The 17,829-nt window shown below is 42.6% G+C and overlaps 2 long non-coding RNA genes across 2 annotated transcripts in view; one reads left to right on the forward strand and one right to left on the reverse strand.

Moving 5' to 3' along the window:
* Positions 1-12,691, forward strand: part of LOC125617666 — a 53,318-nt gene extending 40,627 nt beyond the window's left edge. The window contains exons 2-4 of the long non-coding RNA XR_007348747.1: positions 6,568-6,704; positions 11,744-12,081; positions 12,493-12,691. This is a non-coding gene — a long non-coding RNA (uncharacterized LOC125617666). The remainder of the gene's footprint in view (positions 1-6,567; positions 6,705-11,743; positions 12,082-12,492) is intronic.
* A 948-nt stretch (positions 12,692-13,639) lies between these two features.
* On the reverse strand, positions 13,640-15,048 carry LOC125617668. The gene is made up of 2 exons (XR_007348749.1): positions 14,268-15,048; positions 13,640-13,815 (listed from the first exon to the last, which is right to left on the reverse strand). It is a non-coding gene; the product is annotated as an uncharacterized LOC125617668 (long non-coding RNA).
* Between the last annotated feature and the right edge of the window lie 2,781 nt (positions 15,049-17,829).

The following is a 17,829-nucleotide window of genomic DNA, read 5'->3' on the forward strand; positions in this document are numbered from 1 at the left end:
TATTTACAGTTCCTGCCTTGCTTCTGCAGGTGGGGGAGTTTACAACCTTGCTACACACCGCCTAGGGTCTCTCACCCATTTCTCCTCCCGTACCCCCCCCCCCATTTCTCCATATATCCTTGTTCCACCTTTTGTTCATGTGAAGTTAGTATTTAATACATTGCTGTAAGGTTAAATAACTTCAGGACCAGTTCTAAAATTCTGAACTTATTCAAACTAGCCAGTCCCAAAACTGCAATCCTAAAACTTCAATCTTCAGAAAAATATGAAAAATCAGTTTTTTTGTTTTTTTTTTTTTTGCAACAGTGATGTACCTGAGCTCCAATGATAGTAGTTACTCTCTTAAGAATCAATTCCTTGGGCTGGGGATGTGGCTCAAGCGGTAGCTCGCTAGCCTGGCATGTGTGCGGCCCGGGTTCGATCCTCAGCACCACATACAAACAAAGATGTTGTGTCCGCCGAAAACTAAAAAATAAATATTAAAATTCTCTCTCTCTCTCTCTCTTAAAAAACAGTATTTTCACTCACTCTATTAAAAAAAAAAAAAGAATTTCTTGGGCTGGGAATGTAGCTCAGTAGTAGAGTGCTTGAGTAGCAGCAAGTAGGAGGCCCTGAGTTCAGTTCTCAGCACCAAGAAAGAAAGAAAAAAGAAAAAAAGAAAATCCTTGCTTTGCACTTTGTTTCGTATGACCAATAATTAATTTATATGGGCGAGAGCTGAGAAATGGTTACTAGGCCATGCGGAGGAAGAATCAACAGGGGAGACAGCATCTACCTATTAGTAATAGAAACATGAAAAACATGGCATTAAAAAAATAAAAATACTAGGAGTTTAATTTTTCTGCATTTAAAATAAATCTATAGGTGAGAACAGGTGTTCTAGTATACCACAATATTTTTGGCAAGAATCCAGAGTAATTAACCATGTTTGCTAGATCTATATCATGAATCTTTGAAACCTTGGGACCTTACTGACTGTGCATCCTAGGACTAGGGAATTACTAGAAGTAAATAATTCACCTGTCATATGAAAATTGACCAATCTGGGACTCAGCCCTATGTTTCCGAGTCTGCTGAAATTATTCAAACTAGCCAATCCTAAAGCTGCTTGCTCTCTCTGCCTCACTAGTTCCTGCCAGTGGAAACTGCAATAAGGGTTCTGGTTCACATTTCCCCTTCATTCTCTGCCCTCTAACTGACCCAGGTACTTCCTCCTACAGCCCCCTCCTGTTTCTAGAAAACTGCGTAAATGTCTTCCTTCCCGACAGTCATCTTCTTATTTGTGTCTGCATGTCTCATAGTTGATTAAAATGAATCCTGGCTACTTTACAATTCTGGGCTCCCTCCACCCTTCTAAACCACTATTCTTGGGGCTGATTCTATCTTTTTTTTTTTTTTTTTTGTACTGGGGATTGAACCCAGAAACGTTTAACCACTGAATCATATCCTCGGCTGTTTTTATTTTTTATTTTGAGACAGGGTCTTGCTAAGTTGCTTAGGGTCTTGCTAAATTGCTGAGGCTGGCCTCAAACTTTCTATCCTCTTTCCTCAGTCTTCCTAGTTGCTGGGATTACAGGTGTGCATCACCTGGCTGACTCAAGAATCCCATTTCTTGCCAGGCAGTGGCACACACACACACAAATTAAACATAGAATTTTGCTAATTCAAATAAAATTAGGGTTCAATTAGAAGAAGGAATGGAAGAATAGATATTGGATCTCTGCAAGTTGGCTCTTCCCTACCTCCAGAAGGCTTACAGCTTTAGAATTATACAGAGCTCTTTATATTGGCCCTTGGCTTTCTTCTCTGTTTATTTATGGGAGTAACATGAGCTTCTTTAAACTTTACCAAACTCTGATTATTTGATTTCATGTTTGCTGTCTATTTGTTGGGTTTCCAAGATATAATTACATTTAATTTTAGGAATTGTGAGTAGTAAGAACCTCCCTAACCTGACAATTGTCCTATTTTTAGATGTAATTTAAGTTCTATCCCAAATACTCCTGATTTTGTGCACGTGTGTGTGTGTGTGTGTGTGTACACAGGAACTTGTGTCCACCACATCACAACAAGGGCCAAAGAGAGAAGGAAGAATCTCCATCCTCTTCTTCCTTTTTTCCAAGGCTATGTCCCTAGCTGGTCATGCACTCCAACAGATAACCCAGGTCACAAGCAAAGTTGAGCATCTTGTGTCCTGCCCATGAACTCCAGCAAAAGCAGTGGATGGGGCTGTGCTGGGCTCCCTTGGTCTCACACTAGGATGTAAAGCAAAGGATACTGCCCAGAGGAAGGGGCCCCTCTTTCTAACTTGCACAAAACTTTGTTGCGAAACTTGTACGCCTGTGAGCTGCCTATGCCCAGAGGAAGTGCCTTTCCTACTCTATCCACCCTAAGGATTTTTTTTTTGGGGGGGGGGTAATGGAAATTGAACTCAGTTGTGCTTAACCACTGAGCCACATGCTCAGCCTTTTTAAAAAATTATTTATTTATTCTAAGACATGCTCAGCCTTTTTAATTAATTTATTGATTTCTAAAATTTTGAGACAGGGTTCGCTAAGTTACTTAGGGTGCTGAGGCTGGCCTCAAACTTGCTATCATCCTGTTTTAGCTTCCTGAGTCACTGGGATTACCACAATACCTGATAGGTTTTTTTTTTTTTTTTTTAATGCACACAAAGGTTCTCAGTAGACTGCTCACAGCTATCTGTCCTGCACAGTGATCAGTAGTGAATTCCTCCACTTGTCCTGAGAGCCACTGACCTTCCAGTCACCACTGAGACTCCTCTTTTGCTTTTTTCTTTCTTCCATCCAATTTCAGACTACTGAATGAAAGTAAGTTGAAAGCAGACACCTTCTATTCTTCAGTTCAGACCCACCCCTTCTGTTAGGATGCCGTTTCCCTGGACCTGCTGCCAAGGGATGGAACCCACCTCACCTGGAATAGATCCTGAACTCCCCTATGGAACCTTCTGGAATATCCCAGTTCACTGCTCATTTACAAATTGCCTCTGCAGATGTCTGACCTCTGGCTTCCTCATTTTAGAAAGTAGCATTTTCTTGTGATAGAAGAGATGTTTCTGGAAGAGGGAATGCACATTCCCCCTACTCCAGGAATTCCTCAGGACCTGTGGGGGTCCTTGACATACTTGATGGAAAAGAATTTCAACAGTGGACGCTTAGAGATTTATTTAGGAAAGCAAGGAATATATATTCGAGGGAGAATATGAACTATCTTGAGAGTGAAAGATGAATTTTGGGGGGATTCCGACTCTTTTAAAGAAAACTTGGTAGGTATGGGAAGACATGTAAAGATGACATCAGGTTGGTTCTTAGGTTAACATGGTCCTTATTATCTGATCAATGGAGAACACTGGAAAGTCCCCTAAATTACAGATTTCTTAAAATATTGCATTTCTCTTTGCTTCATCTATTGACTGGTGGCCTAATTAACAATGAAGAACATCATTGTTGTAAGTGAGTGAATTTACAGTAACACTAAGATTTACAAATTTTCCAGAGTTACAGGAGCAGCAGACCTGGGAGGGAGACTGGCTTGGGGAGTGACAGTCCTGAAAAAGTATGTAGAACTTTAAATTAAAATTAGATTTCCTTGTCCTTCTTTTATGTCTCCCTCTCACCTTTTTGTTTGTTTGCCTTTAATTTCTCTTGCTTTATTTTAATGCAGACACCAAATTGGGAAGAGCTATTTGTGGAGCCCCATGTGAATAGTTCACACCTCTGGGTTCAATCCCAGCATCCTGAAAGGCTGTGGCAGGAGGGTCACAAATTCCAGGGGATCCTGGATAATTTAGTGAGACCATGTCTCAAAATAAAATTTAAGGTGGGTGTAGTGGTGCATGCCTGTAATCCCAGCTTCAGCCATGTAGAGAAGCCCTAAGCAACTGAGCAAGACCCTGTCTCAAAATAAAAAATAAAAAGGGCTGGGGATGAGGCTCAGTGGTTAAGTGCCCCTAATTTCAATCTCTGATATGAAAGAAAGGAAGGAAGGAAGGAAGGAAGGAAGGAAGGAAGGAAGGAAGGAAGGAAGGAAGGAAGGAAGGAAGGAAGGAAGGAAGGAAACAGGGGCAGCGCTGGAGCAGAACAGAGTGAACGTAATGTAAGCTATGGATTCTGGGTAATAATGATGTCAGTGTAGGTCCATCAATTGTAACAAATACATTACTCTGGTGGGGGAAGGCTATGCGTGTGGTGGGGGCAGGAATACATGGGATATCTCTGTGCCTCCTATTTGGCTAGGAACCTAATACTGCTGTACAATAATAAGCTCCTAAGAAAAAGAGGGAGATGTTGAGATAGCTCAGTGGAAGAGCTCTTGCTAGCATGTGGGAGGCCTTGATTCTATCCCTAACACCACAACACACACACACACACACACACACACACACACACACACACACACTTTAGAAAGGAAATACCTTTAGGTAAAGAAGATCAAGGAATTGAGCCCTGCCTTCTGTACACCTGCCTGGAGAGTCATCAGAGCCCCCAGAGGCCCCTCCAGGGGATGTCCAAGGGTTACTGAACATGGTTTGCAAAAGTGGTGGGCAGCAGAAAGAACCCAGACTTGGAACCGGGGGAATGTTTGGAGTCCAAGCCAAGAGAAACAACCCATTCTCTCCTGTCAGCCTCATGCTGACGCCCACAGAAACAGGACAAGCCACTGCAAGCCACTGCAGGTGGCTTACTAGATTACTCTAGTATCGCCTCCTCATTCCTCTGAATGTCGTGTTTCAGCAGCTCCTGTGTCTTCTCTTTTGGCTGCACATCTTGATAAACTCTGCCAGACATAACTGATGGCCTCAGACTCATCATCTTTTTCTCCCTCCGGATCTCAATTTTGTCTGTGGTGTCATTGTGCCTACTTAGAAATAATTTCCCAGAGTCCCCTGCATCCGGAAGTGGCCACATGACTATTTGGCTAATGAGTCTGCTTGGTAGAGCTTTCAGGGAGACAACTGCTTTCCTGGTTAAGAAATAGAAGAAAAAAAGCCGGGTGTGGTGTGGTGGTGCACGTCTGTAATGACAGCAGCTGGGAAGGCTGAGACAGGAGGATGGCAAGTTCAAAGCCAGGCTGAGCAACATCGATGCGCTAAGCAACTCAGTGAGACCCTGTCTCTAATAAAATACAAAGTTGGGCTGGGGTTGTGGCTCAGTGGTTGAGTGCCCCTGAGTTCAATCCCTAGTACCCCCCCCAAAAAAAATAGAAGAAAAAGAAAGAAAGAAAACAAAGAAATAGATTCATCTGGAACGCATCTTTTGTTTTCCCTCCTCCTTTTTGCCTGGAATGAGAGGCCTGAAGGTGTAGAATATAGTTGTGAAGACGTCAAGCAAGAGCCTGGATCCTTGGTGACTCTTCCTTTTTTTGGGAGGGGTACAGGGGATTGAACTCAGGGGCATTTAATCACTGAGGCACATCCCCAGACCTATTTTGTATTTTATTTAGAGACAGGGTCTCACTGAGTTGCTCAGCGCCTGGCTGTTGCTGAGGATGGCTTTGAACTCGTGATCCTCCTGTCTCAGCCCCCTAAGCTGCTGGGACTTGGTGACTCTTTTAAGCAGCTCTATCAGCCCTGGCCTGCCTACCCTAGTCTTCATGATACATGAAACATTTAAATGCCTTTTTGGTTACATTGTTGTATTGGGTTTTTGTTACTCAGAAGCTAAATATAAGGTTATAAGGTTAAGTAGCACAACTTTTCTCCATGTAGCTGGGTCAACAGAGTCTGATCTGCGCTCGGTCTTCAAGCTGCTTCCCCAGATTGCTTCCCAGACACAAAATCCATACATATATGCAAAAGATGCCCATGTTAGTCCCAGGTCTCTTCTCACATAGGAGAATTGGACAATGCATCTTTGAGTTCCAGTTTCCTTTTCTGTAAAATGGGAATTTTTTTTTGCATAATGTGTAAAAAACCCTAAACCCATTAGCAGTTCTATTACCAGAATCCCTATTTCTCTTCAGTCCCCTCCTCTTCTCCAGTATTGGGGATTGAACCCAGCACCTTGCCCATGCTAGAGTAGTTACTCTCTCCCTGAGCTACATCCCTAACCCCTTTAAAAAAAAAATATTTTAAAACAGGATCTTGATAAATCGCCCAGGCTGGCCTTAAATTTTCAATCCTCCTGCCTCATTCACCCAAGCTATGATTACAGGTTTGTGCTACCACTGCACCTGATTCCTCATTATTTTTAGGGTCTTCCCAAAGCAAATTGGAAAGCTCTGCATCTCATCTTGCCTTGAGAGGATGTCAGGCCCAGAATATCTTTGTCCTTGATCTTTATATCCTTAATTTAAGAAAAAGGACTAAGCAGGGCATGGAGGGAGATACCAAGTTTGAGACCAGCCTGGGGGAATTCAGCCAGAATTTTTTCTCAAAAGAAAAAATAAAAAGGGGCTGGGGATATAGTTGAATGGTAGAGTGCCCCTGGACTGGAGTGTTCTTACTTAGAACTAGGATAGCTGGGAGGAACCCAGTTGAGCAACATTAGAGACAGCATTCTGCCCAACCAGAAGAGTCAGATGAACAGCCCAGCAATCTCTTTCCAGGTGGACACTGTCCTCCTTGGGGAGCTAGATGGAGGTGGGGTCAAGGAACTATCAACACCATCCTGCTCATCCTGCCCATGATGATGGAAAAGGAAAGTCCAAGAAGAAGTTGGGTCTGAGCTGGAGTCTGCAAAAGGGTAAGGGAACAGTCATTTGGCCTTTTCTACTCACTTCCTTAGAACAATATTATTTTAGTAATCTCTCCTTTGACCTTGCCCCTTTCTAACCTCCCAGGGTATTTCCATAGTTCCAGACTTTGGCCTTGGCTCTGAGAAAACTTCCCTATTATTGGTCTTTGTTTATTCTGTCATTTTCTGAAGATATTCTTTTGGTAGTTTTTTGCCTAATGTCATTCCTTCCTCTTGATTCCTTGTGTGTCATAATTCTTTTTTTAATTAATTTTTTTATTTAAAAAAATCTTGAGATACGGTCTTGCTAAATTACTTGAATTTGAAATCCTCCTGCCTCAGCCTCCTCAGTTGCTGGGATTATAGAAGTATACCACTGCAGGATGTTTGCTGCTTATTTCTATCTGGTGCTCACTCCTTGGAATCTGATCTTTCTCAGAAGGCTTTATGAAGTCAACTTTGATGGTGACATTTTCCTACTCCGGAACTCATACCATAGCACAAGTTGCTATGGTTTTTGTGACCACTGGGAAACTGGCATGTGCTTGCATTAAGACTCAGTCCTTGCCCAAGTCTTTAGATTCCTTAAAGCAGGGACTACCCTGTACTCAGCCCTGCCCTTGACACATTGTACTTGCTCATTAATTATTCACTGAATTCAGCTGGAATTCCAATTTAGGAAGATATGTATGTGTGTGTGTGTGTTTGTGAAAGAGATATATAATCTCAAACACACAATAATGTATAAGGAACACACAATACTTTTAAATAAAGTGGAGGTAATTCTCCTTGAGAAATTCCTTTCTTGAGACTGGGGTTGTGGCTCAGTGGTGGAATGCTCGCCTAGCATGTTCGAGGTCCTGGGTTTGATCCTTAGCACCACATAAAAATAAATAAAATAAAAATATTGTGTTCAACTACAACTAAAAAAATAAATATTAAAAAAAAAGAAATGCCTTTCTTATACCTATTCTGCCACACAGGTATAGGCTTGGGAACAAAAAGTATGGCTAAAACCCATTTGCTGAAAGAACTCTTTTCTTCAGAAGAAATATAAGCAATACTATCACCTTTCATCACCTATAATAATAAGGAAATTCTGAATAACTATTTCCTGGGGACTCGCTGAGTCAGAGGTTCATACCTGATTAGGCAGGTAGAGGGTGTAACCGGTGATGACTCTTCTTTCAGGCTCGAACCCAGCATCGGCTATTTACACATTAGTGATGCAAGTCTCCATATGCAGAGTCCTTGATATTGTTCAAAATGTTTGCAAACACAAGCCCAAATGGGAGTGGGCCAGGTTTGCTGTCTACAAGAGAAGCTCAACAGAATATGTTCATGAAGAGGATCCCTCAATTCTCACACTTGAAAAGAGTTGGCTTTCTTCAGAGTGAGAACACAGTGAGAAGAAGTAGAACTTCACTCTTCCAATGGCCTCAGCATGGAGATGTCCAGCAGCTAACTGGATATGAGACTCAGATTAGGAAAGAGGGTGGGCTGGAGAATAGGTTTCAGAATCATTGCATATAAATGGGAATTAAACATTGACAGTGGTGAGATCACCCTGAGAGGGTGTGGAGGAAGACATGACCCCTGAAGGAACCAGTAAGGCATGGCTGAGGAGGTTAAGAAGAGGTTGGAGAGGAAGACAAAGGAAGCTATAGGAGTCAAGGTTTGAGAGAGAGAGAGAGAGAGAGAGAGAGAGAGAGAGAAGTCCTGATGGATGCAGTTTCTCCTGTACAATAAAAATCACAAAGTGCCCATTGGATTTGGAGTGGGGCAAAGAATAAAAGTAGAGACAGAAGGTGGAGTTTAATGGTGCCAGGGAGAAATGAGAAGTAAGGAGAACATGGCGGTCACGAAGATACACTGCTTAGATCCTTCTCAAGGATTGAGAATGTTGCCCAGCTGTGGAGATAGCAATCAGCAGACAGCCTCCAGCCACTAGCTCCTTCAGGTCCTCTGCTGCAAAGGTGTCTGGCCCTCCTCACACACTCTACCTGGGCAGCCCCATGTGGGGCCTAAGCAAGGCCAGGTGCTTGGCTCTTTTGGCCCATTTGGGTTTGTTCTGATGGGTGATACTCCTCAAAGTTCTCTTAAGAGTAATGGAAGATGTGGCTGGGCCTGCTGCTCGATTTAACTTCTCCCTCTGCCTGGTCCTTCTTCCTTGTCATGACTTCCAAGGTGTTGATTTCTAATCAGCATCTTGTATCCCCAACTCACAGTCTGCCTCCAGAACCCAGTCTCTGACAGAGAATGGTGGAAACAAGTCTTTTCAAGAGTTTGATTCAGCTGGGTGCAGTGGCACATGCCTATTATCCCAGGGGAAGCAAAGACAGGAGGATTGCAATTTCAAGGCCAGTCTCAGCAACTTAATGAGGTCCTAAGCAATTTACAGGCTCAAAATAAAACAAATTTTTAAAAAGGACTGGGGATATGGCTCAGTGGTAAAGTGTCCCTGGCTTCAATCCTCAGTACCCTTCCTTCCAAAAAGAGTTGATTCAGAAGTGGGTGTGGGAAAGAGAGTCATTAAAAAAAAAGAGTAGGAAGGGCCATTACAGAGGACTGCTTGAAGATACTGGAAAGAGTACAGTTAATGATGGAGTAATGTCTTAGGGAGGAAGGGAAGGATGGACTTTAGGGTCCAGGAAGAGTGATTGACATAGAATAGGAAATTGTTTCCCATTGTCTGAGATTAGGTTGAAGATGTATTTATGGGGATGAGTCTCCACTGGTCTTGGGAGGTGGCCAGGAGTGAGGAACACCTGCCTCACTTCAGTTCCAGCACTGGGTGAGGACCAATCACTGGAGAGGTAAAAGGAGGAATCTTTGATATTATGGGGGGAAAGATGCTCTTCGCCCACCATGGGTAGGATTTGGGAGAAGTTGTAGCACAGGTGACAACTGAGGAGAAACCCCAGGCAAAACTCATAAAACAAGAGCATGGGGCCTGAAGTAGAGAGGAAAGACTCACTTCATCATATTACTATCTATTTGGTCTGTTGAGGACCATTTCGTGTACTGATTCTAGAATCCAGTGGATTTTCTATTTCTTTAAATTTTTCCTCCCATATATATACATTCTATATAATGCCCAAGACGTGCTAAAAACATTGAACAGGACAGAATTGAGGTGAGAATCTTCTGGCACCTGGGATACTGTCATTTAACCAATTCCAATGTCTTCTAACCTATTCCATTTCTCCATCTGCTCCAGAAGAATATAATTTTGGATGCTATGAAAGACTTTAGCAAAAGACAGCCCCTCGGTCTACTATACTGCCTCCTCCTTTAGTGACTCTGACAAGAAGACAGAACAAGCTGGTGTGACCTACCCTTTCCTTATCTGCCAGTGCCCCCTGGTGGTCACATTTAGTTCTCAGGATACATAAAACACCTTTTTGAATCTCATTTGAGGGTTTTTCCCTAAAGTCATTGTCAAGGTCATTGATCGGTCATTTTTGACATTGATCTGTTTTCCGTGTTTGGAAGTCAGAGCTTCACTATCTCCAGCTTTCGAACACCTCTCTGCTTCTCTCTGGTTCCTTGAAGACTGTGGGTTGTGATTGGTAATATTCTTGGTTAATCTTGGTTTTGGTACTCTGGGATGTCACTCAGTCGGACCAGCCAGTTTGAACACATTTAGAGCAATTAAAGTTTCTCTTATGTTCTGTTTTGGGTTTTGGGCTCCTATTCCCTCTTACCAATGACCATTCTGCCCTTTTCTGGTCAATGCCATCTTTCCTACTGAGAAGCCAGAGTCTTGCAAAGGATTCTGCTCTCCCCCTGCCACCTGGAAGAAGTCACCACTGGCCATGAGCACGGGACCCATCCCTCACTTGTTCTTCTTTTCCCTTTTATCATAACCAGCTTCTCTTGAACCAAAACTAAACTTCTTTACCTTGACCCCTGTAGGGATCCAGACACATTGAGGTTAAGGTCTTGGTATTCCTTATGAATCGAGTGACATGTTCTAATAGAAACTGGGTGAAATAAAGAGGGGGAAGGACACATGCTCACTTTTTTAGTTACAAAGACCCTATTCCAGCCCACTGAATAGGGTATAATTGCACTAGTTTATTTTGGCCACTAGATGGCAAAACTGAACAAAAGGAAAAAAAAAAAAAAAGAAAAGAAAAAAGAGGTGGGCACTCAAAAAACAAAAGAAACCCAGACAAAGAATGCTGAAAATGCCCCCGAGGAAGCACATTCCCTCTGTTGTTCTAAGTGCTAGTTGACATTTCCATGGTTCTCTGGCCATAAAAGTACAGACAAATCATTTTCTATCCTTGAAATTCTGAAGATGACCTTTCCCTGCAAGTGTATAAAAAGCTACCCCAAGAGTAAGATGCAAAGTGAGCTTGTCTGCCTGCCTCTAACAGGTACCTTCCTTTATTGTGAAGTTTTCAATACTGAGCCACTGAGTCCCAGAGTGGATGAAGAGGGTGACAAGGGTTTACTGATAATATGGTTGGGCTAAAATATGCACCACATCTTGTGAGAAGTGCTGATCCTCAGACCCTTGGAGTCTGAGGATGAGTAGAATTAAGCATCTTAGATTAGATTAGATGATATGATTTGGTGCTTGTGAGACTTGGGTTATAGCAAGAAGGGGACTGAGAAAGGGAAAACATTTAGTCCTTGTTGTATGCTTCTATATAGTTTTGACCCTAAGGATTATTTCTTTCTGCATTCATTCATGATGGATTCATTTCATTCAAGAAATAGCCCAGGCACCATATAGGAGATGGGAATAAACAGTAAATAAAGCAGAGTTCCAGAGCTTTCTTTATTTTTTTATTTTTTATTTATTTTTTTGTACCAGGGATTGAACTAAGGGGCACTCAACCACTGAACCATATCCCCATCCCTATTCTATGTTTTATTTAGAGACAGGGTCTCACTGAGTTGCTTAACACCTCACTTTTTGCTGAGGCTGGCTTTGAACTCGCAATCCTCCTGCCTCAATCTCTGAGCCACTGTAATTACAGGTATGCATGATCACACCTGGCCTAATTTCATTGTTGGTTTTTTTTTTTTTTTAGGAGCAGGATGATCACCCTAGGGAGCACCCATTGCCCACATATGTGGGTATAGATGTGCTCCCACTGACAGCAGAATTCCATTAAAAATATTCTTTTGATTATGAAGAATAAGTCAAAATGGCAAAACTTCATGATAACAGCCAGGTCTATTTCTTATACAAAGGAAAAAAATATTGAAGATTTGCTGAAAAAGGAAAAGAAGGCAGCTTAATGGGAACTACTTTACAAAAATGTAAATTACTCACCAGTGATTACCAGGATCATGAGGACCTACTAACATGACTGTCATGTAAGGTGGAACAAATTCATCCTTGTAAAAAGGCAGAGACAGAATTGAGGTGAGAATCTTCTGGCACCTGGGATACTGTCATTTTGGGACGGGGTCAGTGAAGGATGTGCATCAGAGGCAGTGAGTTGGCAGGGTGGAGCTCAAGTTGGTATGGGTGAGGAATAATCGGGAGGCTGTGGAAAGTGTCTCAGTGAAGGGGGATGAGTTGAGAGGAGCGATGGTGGGTGGTGGTAGGAACAGATGGGAGACAGATTTCAGAGTAGGAAGGACCCCTCTTTATAAGGGGAAGAAGAATGTGGAAGGAACACCAGTTCCAGGGGCCTCTTCCCAGGCTAGAGTTCTTTCTTACATATTTCGTTGCTTTGTCATAGAATTGTAACAGGGGTTCACTTGATGCTTTGATGAGATTCTTTGTGGTTTTGAAACTTACATGTTTTTTTTTTTTTTTCCTTTTTCCCAGGCTTCTTTTCCCTGACCTTCTCCCTGGTCTTCTTTTCCCTGATTTTCTTCTGCCTGATCTCTTCCCTCATTTTCTCTGAATCACCTCTATAAAAACCCCCTGTTCCTGCTAGTGGGAAGAATCACAGCCTTTGAGACAGGAGTCCCCTGTGTTTCTCCTTTGCTAGCAAAGCAATAAACTTTTTCCTTTTTTCTCAAAACCATGTCCTCGTTATTGGATTGGCATCAGGAAAAAGGACCTAGCTTTCAGCAACAGAATTAGGATCCCACTTTAGCCCGACTCTTCCCCTTTATAGCAAAAGGAGGAAACTAAAACCTAGGAAATGGAAACCTTAGTCTGTAATCAAACTGCAAGGCAGTGAAGGAGCAAGAGTAGAAGCCAAGTCTCTCCCTTCCCTGATCTGACTCCATCCACAGGTTCACTTCACCACAGGTGGGTGCACATCGAAACCACCTCGGGAGCCTTGCAAAGGCATGAGCTTGGCCTAAACCTGGCCCATACACAGGTCTAGCAAATCTGAATCCTTGGCCTGGGACTACTGGCTCATTCCAGACAGGGTGAGTGTCTCTGAGGACAATTTTCCATGGCACATACTGCACATTCTGCCTGGGTCATATTTTCTCTGTTGCATAATTGCCATTATCTACAACCACCAGTGACTGGAAAGACACTGAGTGCTCACTTGAAGATCCCTTTGCAAACAAACAACATAGTCCTTTCTTTTTTATTTTTATTTTTTAGTTGTAGTTGGACACAATACCTTTATTTATTTACTTTTATGTGGTGCTGAGGATCGAGCCCAGGGCCTCGAACGTGCTAGGTGAGTGCTCTACTGCTGAGCCACAATCCCAGCCCCTCATAGTCCTTTCTTGTATGCCCACTTAATAGTGTGCATCATCTAAAGGAGAGGGAGGCCAATGGACAGCTTCTCCCCAGTGAGGGTAGACTAATGGATGGGAACTGCTCAGTAACAGTTTCCAATCTAAGTTCTGTAAAACTGATAATCTCTATGAGCTGGAGTTGTGGCTCAGTGGTAGAGCGCTCGCCTAGCACATGCGAGGGCCTTGGGTTCAATCCTCAGCACCACATAAAAATAAATAAATAAAGCAAAGGTATTGTGTCCAACTACAACTAAAAAAATTTTTTAAAAAAATCTCTTTATGAGTTTATTTTAGTAAAGTATGAAAAAGTAGAACTTTTAAAAATATCAAACACATATGAGCCTGGCACAGTAGCACCACCTATAATTCCAGTGACTCTGGAGGCTAAGACAGGAGAATCTCGAGTTAGAGGCCAACCTCAGCAACTTAGTGAGAGCCTGTCCTAAAATAAAAAATAAAAAGGGCTGGGGATGAAGCTTAGTGGTTGAGAGTCCCTGGATTCAACCCCCAGTGTCAAACAAAACAAAATAACAATACCACCCCCCATACATTTTAGTACAGTTTTCTTAATCACAGTGTTTTTAGGAATATGACCCCCATAGTTAGGGAAGAAATACTTGCCTTTTTAACCATTTTTTTTTATTATGAATTAAATTGAATTTTTCATGATCATTGTAAATTTGTTATGTTCTATTATGAATTGAAATGTCCACGCCTCACATGTATAAAATAAAGCTCTGGAGTGCTTGCTATATGCTAGTTACTATTCTACCAGCTCGGCATGTAGCAATTCAGTTAATCCTAACCCACTTTGAGGCCAAGGGTAATTATCAGTCTCATTGTATGGAGGAAATAGGATCATGGGGAGGTCAAGTAACTTGTCCAAGGTCTTACCTGGAAAGTCTGGATTCACTGCCCGTGCTGCCAACATTTTCCTCGTTTATTTGTGTTTCATTTTTTTCTATTAGGTATAAAAATTAAAACTTTTGTGGTCAGATTTATCAGTCTATTCCTTTGTTTTGTTGGCCCATTTTCTTCTTTTAGCCAACTTAGAACGTTTTCTCTTTTTCAGAGATTAAAAAATATTTGGATTTTTTGGGGGTGTATTACATAAGAGGAGGATTTACATATATATGTATTTCCCAAAATAATCATTTCTCCTGAATCACTTGCTGAATTATATTTTTCTGATGCAGGATTTAACAAGAATGCCTTTGTGCCTAAATTTTAGGCTTGTCTACTTTTTTTTTTTTAATATATTTTTTTAGTTGTAGGTGGATACAATGCCTCTATTTTTATGTGGTGCTGAGGATGGAACCTAATGCCTCACCGGTGTTAGGAGAGCGTTCTACCATTGAGCCACAACCTCAGCCCTAGGCTTGCTAACTGTTAGTTATTTATATGGAGGATTGAACCCATATATGTGTGTCTATTTTGCTATAAAAACACTGTGATTAAGAAAACTGTACTAAAATGTATGGGGGGTGGTATTGTTATTTTGTTTTGTTTGACACTTGGGGTTGAATCCAGGGACTCTCAACCATTGAGCCACATCCCCAGCCCATTTTTTTTACTTTGACACAGGATTCTAGATTTTTTTTCTCTCTATTGTCTTATTTCTCCCTGTCTACTAACTATGCAATTGTCTTATCCAGGGGTAGGTGTCCAGTGTGAGATCTTAGGTGGCAGCCAGGGCTTTTGCCCTGGGATTATTGTGGGGATGACTCAGTTACAGCCCCAGGCCCTGAGAGGCTGAGTGAAATCCAGGTGTAGGCCCTTTGGGTATGTGCAGGCCTCTCTAGACCACCTTCCCAGGCAAAGTTAGTAATCACTTATTTTATTCAGCCATCTCCCTTGAAGAGGTAGAGGGGTAAGGAAAAGGTGATTCCCAGCCCCTGATTTTTGAGTAGTGAACATGATGCTGGTCCTGGATCTCACTGGGCAATATATTTCTTTCTTATTGTCAGGACTTGAACTCCCAGTTGCCCTTGGCTGGATCCAAAGTCCAGATACAGCTTTAACCCTGATCATGTTCTCCATTCATATTCCGTTCCTGTGAATATTTTTTAGGGATATTTCTTCTTTGTTAAGTGTGGCTTTTTCGTTTTTTTCTAATATTGTGTCTATCATTGCTCTATATTGGAAGCTCCTAGACTATCAATGCTGTTTCACTTGTGTATCTATTTTGCTATAACCATTAATTATTGTAGCTTACATTGTGTATTCTGGGACTACTCTAATGATTTTCTCTAATCACTTTCTCAAAGCTGGATCAGGCAGGAGAAAGCTCTATAGAAGTTACTGAAGTTGAGAACTGAAGAAGTGGTATAATGCTCCCTTCCACCGCCCACCACAGGTCATGTGAGAGGAGCCCCGGGGTGGCAGCACTAGGAGGGGATTCTGCTTCGAAGCTTCATGCCAATCTATCATCATGAACTCTCAAGCCAAGGTAGATCCAGCACCTGGAAGTGACCTGGTTTTTGGATGAATGTCTAGAAGTTATATGTGAGATAGACTCCTCTCCCTCAGAAAACAATGGTGCACTGGAAAACCAGCATGCATCCAAGGCAATGTGTAGTTATGTTTCTAGAGTAAACTGTCCAATGTCCACTTTGATCCTGTCAACAGTTGCTTCTAGATGAAGGCGGGGCACATGCATGGTCCCAGCTGACTCCCTTCTGCTGAACTAGGCTGTTTCTCAGTGGCACAGGCAAGGTACTATAGACAGGAACTGCATATGAAGCAGGATCTCCTTTAAAATACACAGTAGTCATCTTTTATCCATTGGGGAAGACATTCCAGGATCCAGTGGACCTCTGAAGGGTAACAAATGCTCTATATATTTGTGTTTTGTATACTGTACATATATACCTGTTATGAAATTTATTAGTTAAGCACAATAAAAAATAATAAAACAATTTTAACAACATACTGTAATAAAAGATACTTAAAACTTACAGATTTTTTTATTTCTGGGATTTTCTACTTAGTATTTTTGGGCTGTGGTTGACCATGGGTAACTGAAAATGTGAAATCAAAACTGGAGAAATGGGGCACCTACTGTAAACAGAGCAAAGCCCTGTCCTGGGAGGCCTCCTTCTTCCTGGCTGTGAATTCAGGAGCATGAACAACAGCGTCCACCCTCACCCTGTGGCCCTGGCTCCCCTTTGCCAGGGGTGGGGCCTGTGGTCAACCCAGTGGGGTTGAGAAGCAGTGTTCTCTACCACCAGACATACTGGGCAACCCGCTCAGCCAGACTGTCTCCTGGGTGTCTGTGAAAGTTTGTCCCAGAAACCAGTTCTTCCTGGAACTGGGTGTCATTTCAGGACAGAGAATGCCAGGAGTGTAACTTGGCCCTGAAGTAAAGGATAGCCTTCCAATCTTGCATGAGATAGCAGATTGCTTGGGTTTTGGCTTGAGCTGGGGCTGGTAGTTCCTGGGGAAATTCAGGCAGCTCCACCAGGGGGAGCCTTTTCCATATCTTGGATTTATGGGGCTCCACTCAGCTTCTGAGTATGAGTGTGTGTGGTGTGCACATCTCAGTTTTTCTGTGATTACAGTACAGAAGCATGACTCAACTTTCCTAATTGATATATTCAACTTAATTTGCTGCCATGGCTTGGGTTCTATCATGCTTCAGATTTACTTGTGACTGTGGTTATATGTAACATTGCAGCCACCCACAACAATGTGGGGTGGGGAGAAATGAGAGTGATAAACTTTCACTCCCCAAATGTCACTCAGTCGGTTTCATCTCATAACCAGGCCATGAGCTCATCCTGAAGTTGAGAGACCCATACAGTGGAGGAGGGGGGCATGGGAGGTGGATTGTGAGTGCTTGATGTCCGGATTAACTCCATTGCCCTCCAGTAGGATGGGAGAACTCAGACCAGCCATTAATTCCACATCCTGCTCTTGCCAGGTGCCCTAGAAATGTAGGTAACTCTGCCTGTGATGTATGGTTCTGGGCCTGCTCCGGGAAGATATGGTCTGGCTGAGCAGAGGGTGGCCACATATGAGGATGGAAGGAGCTGATCCAGGTATAGAAGGGCAGGGGAGGAAGTTCAGGGGAAGAGGGCACCATGAGGACTGCAGAGAGGCTGAGCAGGGTGAGGCAGGGTGCAGCGCCATGACAGTCTCATGCATCACCTTTTTCACTGGTTCCCTTAAAATGTGCCCCTCGAACAGCCTCTGCCACCCCTACCTGGGTCTCAGTGCTGGAGGTGATGGTGTTAGAAGAAATCAAGACTGAGGAAATTTCAGGATGGTGGGGCTGAGAATTCCCTGGTGCAGGTTGAGAAAATGCTAAGCTTTTCTAGAAAAAGTACAGTGTTCAACATAGTGCTGCTCACGTTGAGATGATACAAGAGATGGGATCTTCTGTGGCACTTGTAGAGAGCAGAAGAGATAACAAGTTCTCTGGGCATTCTTTTTTTTTTTTTTTTTTTTTTTTTTT

Source organism: Marmota marmota, unplaced genomic scaffold, assembly GCF_001458135.2.
Source record: "Marmota marmota marmota unplaced genomic scaffold, marMar, whole genome shotgun sequence".
Lineage (NCBI taxonomy): Eukaryota > Metazoa > Chordata > Mammalia > Rodentia > Sciuridae > Marmota > Marmota marmota.